The following is a 5,367-nucleotide window of genomic DNA, read 5'->3' as shown; positions in this document are numbered from 1 at the left end:
ATTAAAGCAGCCAAGGTAGACAAATCAAGAATACTAGAGAGCGAAAGAAGTACTACAATCTCGAAAACGAACTCGAAAGCTTCCAGGCTACAGGTGAAAAAACACATAATATCTGTCTTCTCTTAAATGCATTAAACACTATTCCAATCACATCAATTGAATCGGAAAGGGCATTCTCGGTGGCAAGACTTTTCATTACTAAAATAAGAATTAGAGTGAGTTATCGGAGTATTGACCATCTTTGCTTTTTAAAATCTTATAAAAGTTTGCAATATTTTGTATTATATTTTATTTAAAAAACGAAAATTACCTTCTAAATTAGAAGTTCATTTTTTTAATTTTTAACTCAATTCAAAACATTTTTTTTGTTGTTGTTGTATGCAGTTTCCAGCAAACTTTAATTAATTTTTTTCTATTTGTGAAAATTTCTACGTTATTTAAAGGTAATTTTTATTATAGGCCTATAGACCTAACACAGCATTATTAATATGATTTTGGAGGTTACAAAACTTTAAAATTACTTTAAAAAATGGAAAATAATTATATCATTTGATTTCAAGATATTTTGTATACCTTAAAAATAATTAATTCTATCCCGGGATTTCCCGGGATCCCGGGAAACAGTTCACTTTTATCCCGGGACAAGCAAAATACCGGGAAATGAGAAACCCTACTTGTGGGTGATCGCTATACGACCGAAGGGCCGGCCTTACAGAATGACCTAATCGCGCGCGGGGAAAGAATGCCTTCCAGGAGGACTTTTATGGGAAACTGGCCCCTATTCAGGCGTCATCGACATGGAAAAACCCGAAAACTTCCATGCTGCCAGCCCGTCCGAGCGAGGCGCAAACCCACGACTGAACTTCCAGTGTTCAGGGTCTAGTCAACGTAAGTGCGGGGACGAAGACCGCTCGGCTACTGGTGGGCTGATAATTCTTTTAAAATCGAAGAATTGAATGATTTTCTGCATGAAATTTACGCAGACATCCACCAGTTTGTCAATTTCATGCACTTGCAATCTTGTATTTTTTTAATTTTATGTTTTGTTATATGATAATATTTGATTAATTGCTTAAATTAGTTCCTACAAATGACCAAATTTAGACTTGAAATTTTTCTGTTCCTAAAACCGTTTAAACAAGCATCTTGCATGATTAGTTTGAAAATATTCCTTTAAGTTAAGAAAGAATATACAATAAAGTTAAAAATAATAATAATAAATATATTTATTATTATTATTTTTAACTTTATTGTATATTCTTTCTTAACTTAAAGGAATATTTTCAAACTAATCATGCAAGATGCTTGTTTAAACGGTTTTAGGAACAGAAAAATTTCAAGTCTAAATTTGGTCATTTGTAGGAACTAATTTAAGCAATTAATCAAATATTATCATATAACAAAACATAAAATTAAAAAAATACAAGATTGCAAGTGCATGAAATTGACAAACTGGTGGATGTCTGCGTAAATTTCATGCAGAAAATCATTCAATTCTTCGATTTTAAAAGAATTATCAGCCCACCAGTAGCCGAGCGGTCTTCGTCCCCGCACTTACGTTGACTAGACCCTGAACACTGGAAGTTCAGTCGTGGGTTTGCGCCTCGCTCGGACGGGCTGGCAGCATGGAAGTTTTCGGGTTTTTCCATGTCGATGACGCCTGAATAGGGGCCAGTTTCCCATAAAAGTCCTCCTGGAAGGCATTCTTTCCCCGCGCGCGATTAGGTCATTCTGTAAGGCCGGCCCTTCGGTCGTATAGCGATCACCCACAAGTAGGGTTTCTCATTTCCCGGTATTTTGCTTGTCCCGGGATAAAAGTGAACTGTTTCCCGGGATCCCGGGAAATCCCGGGATAGAATTAATTATTTTTAAGGTATACAAAATATCTTGAAATCAAATGATATAATTATTTTCCATTTTTTAAAGTAATTTTAAAGTTTTGTAACCTCCAAAATCATATTAATAATGCTGTGTTAGGTCTATAGGCCTATAATAAAAATTACCTTTAAATAACGTAGAAATTTTCACAAATAGAAAAAAATTAATTAAAGTTTGCTGGAAACTGCATACAACAACAACAAAAAAAATGTTTTGAATTGAGTTAAAAATTAAAAAAATGAACTTCTAATTTAGAAGGTAATTTTCGTTTTTTAAATAAAATATAATACAAAATATTGCAAACTTTTATAAGATTTTAAAAAGCAAAGATGGTCAATACTCCGATAACTCACTCTAATTCTTATTNTATATTAATATATAATAAATATATTTATAATAAATATATTTATTATTATTTTTAAACTTTATTGTATATTCTTTAGAACGATTACAAATAGACTTCAAACTTAATTACAAAATCATTTTAAATTAACGAAATTCTATTTTCAAAAGTTGTTAACAAATTAATAATAAGGCAAAGAAAATAATATAACTATTGATGTTTTATCATTTTTACAGTCTTTTCTGTTTATATTAATAATATTTTGTGATATTTTTTACTTTGACGTGGTTTTCATTTTATGTTGATTGCCGCGAAACCCAATCTTTATATAACTTTAAAGAAGAATTTCTTTTAAAAATTTCTGAAAATACATTATAATCAATTTATTATTCATTTTCGTGAAATTTGTTGCGAATATACTGTATAAGATAAAGAAAAAAATCCTAAGAGAGATCTGAAACCTTTCGAGATTAGGCAGAGTTCATACATTTATTATGGGAATGAGAATTATTACATTTTCCGAATATCTTGAAACATCCAGAAACACTTTCTTCTACAATGGAACTGAACATGACTCTATCAAGCTCCTAATTTTATAAGGACAGTTAAACGGTAAAAATATTCCCAAGTTGATGCCTGCCCAATGTTTGTGTGGAGGCCGAGGGGTGGGAGAAATAAAAAAAAACTCAATGAACGGTAATATGTGATATATATCGTCATCGTCTCCCTTGCCGTTTGGACTGCCGAGCGGTAACAATCAACGACATGTGGAAGCAGTTGAGTCAGAGATAGATGCTTCGTTTACAAACAACACAACTGTTTATTAAACACGAAAGAAGCTTACAAGATTTCCGCGATATTGGAAGTTCTGCGGCGGCTGCGGCCTCTGGGTCTTCCTCTCCTTTCCAAGATAGTCTCCTTTTGAAGGAGTGTCCCTTGTTCGCGAATGAACCATTCCATCACGTCTCGACGACTCCGGACGATGCGGTCGACTTCCGTTGATGGAAAGATGTCGATCCGAGGTCGGGAGATGGAGATGAAGATGGGTGCGAGACACACATACCAACAGGTCCGTCACTTGGAACTTTCGGGGAAAGAAGCAGTCGCGTCCTTGAATTTCCGGGGTTTTATCCGTTTTCTCTCAGATTCCCCTTTCCGATTGGTCTCTCCTCGTCACCTGATGACAATTCGAATCCTTTCGGGGCGCGGGAGAGGTCAAAATCGAAGTTTAATTCGATCTCCAACCGGAAATGGTCGACGGACTTACATTCTTCTATTGTTTAAAAGTTAGCGTCACATTTTCATAAAATAAAAATCTATTTCTAACTACTATATATTTTTTCTCTAAAACAATTATTTTAACGCGAATTTTAGTGAGGGTTCGGACCTGTCCAGAGCCTCACATTTGTTTGTTTAATTATGGCAACGCAACCTTGGGCGATCTGCCTAGGGGGTGATGCCTTCCGAGAGGTCTTTTTAAGGAAAACTGGCCCCTATTTAGGCGTTACAGACGTGGAGAAAATCCGGAAAATCCACGTGGCCAGTCCGTCCGAGCGAGGCGCGAACCCACGACCGAACTCCCAGTGTTCAGAGTACGAAGACAAGACCGTTTGGCCACTGGCGGGCCTGATGCCTGCCCAAATCATAATGCCCGGTGTGGGGCCTGTATGACGCTCGGCGATAAGGGCTGACGCATAGCGTTTCCCGGGATACCACCACAGCCGTCATTCCTCCACACATAGAAGCGGAATTCATCCGTAAACAATACCTGATGAGACTATTCCAGACGTGCAGCCCGACTTCATGTAATTTATTGCGAATTGTTTGGACACAGATGCACCCGTTAACGTCTTTAACGGGTTCGGATGTCACGTGCTGTGGCAAATGGGTCTCTATGGGCCGTTCAGCGATCCTGCCGGTCTATGCTCCCTGTTCGGCGTGTTTGCAAATGTTTCTGCGTGTTTCTGCGTCCATCGCTGGATGGTACTCACGTCGTGCCCAACACGCGTGGCAACTGCGCGAATCGACAAACCATCCCATATACTGCAACCGATCCCATTTATTTTTTTATGTATATATTGTAATCACTAGTCTAATGACAGACAACTGGCCCACCGATAACCCAAAGACTTTCATGTTAAATTCTGAATATATTTGATAATTTATTGTTTAAATATACATAATTAAATAATTTATTGTTTAAACATACAGGTTTTCATAAATAAACCTGTGTGTTTATACAGGTTTATTTATGAAAATTGAACCATTAAGCTTTTTGCCAGCCAAATAGACAAGGATGTTAACCGTCCGGAGACCAGGATCAAATTTGGGCAGGTCACAAACCCAGAAAATATTCGGAGGTTATGCTATCTGTTCTTTTATTGATGAAGAGCGATACCAAGAGCGTCTTTTTATTAGCCCATCCCCATTAGGTTATGCCCACAATATAGTGGCAAGGTGTTGAGGAATTGAGTCCTCAGCACCTATCGACAGACCACTAACAAAAAATTTGTGAGATTTTCCGATCCCCTACAGCTTACTGCTCTGGGGACCTCAATCGAATTCAAGGCACTGAAGGCTTTGGACGACTTTAATACCTCGGCCATCCAGGCGACGGAGTCAACTCTTCACGATATGTCTGGCTCCCTCCCCACCATTTGTCAAAACCACTGTGGACCTGGTTCAATCAGCGATGAATTCAAAAAGGAGCCTCTTAGTACCCGCAAAGTGTTTGTTTGTTCAGTTAAGTTATGGCAACGCAATACTTGGGTAATGTGCCTTACGGGAGATCTGTTTAAGGATAACTGGCCCCTAGTTCAGGCGTTACAGACGTGGAGAAAACCCGGAAAACTCCACGTGGCCAGTCCGTCCTGGCCTGGCTCAATCCCACGACCGCACTCCCAGTATTCAGGAATGGAACCGATAGGCCACTAGCGGGACCGAGAATGGAAATATCAATAGTAAAAATATATGTATATATATTTTTACTATTATACTACAAAAATTAATGCACGATTATAATCCTCATACGTAAATCAATAAAAATAAAGACTTTATGGAATAGAAAAAAAGAAATAAAATCTTACTGTATGAGGAATGCTTTAACAATTTTTAAGGAAAAGAATTTGGCAACGTTTAGGGGGAAA

The sequence above is a fragment of the Centruroides sculpturatus genome, unplaced genomic scaffold, assembly GCF_000671375.1.
Source record: "Centruroides sculpturatus isolate CEXI.00-Female unplaced genomic scaffold, Cexi_2.0 scaffold915, whole genome shotgun sequence".
NCBI classification, from domain to species: Eukaryota; Metazoa; Arthropoda; class Arachnida; order Scorpiones; family Buthidae; genus Centruroides; species Centruroides sculpturatus.
The sequence above is the reverse complement of the archived record's forward strand: the minus strand, read 5'-3'. Positions refer to the sequence as shown.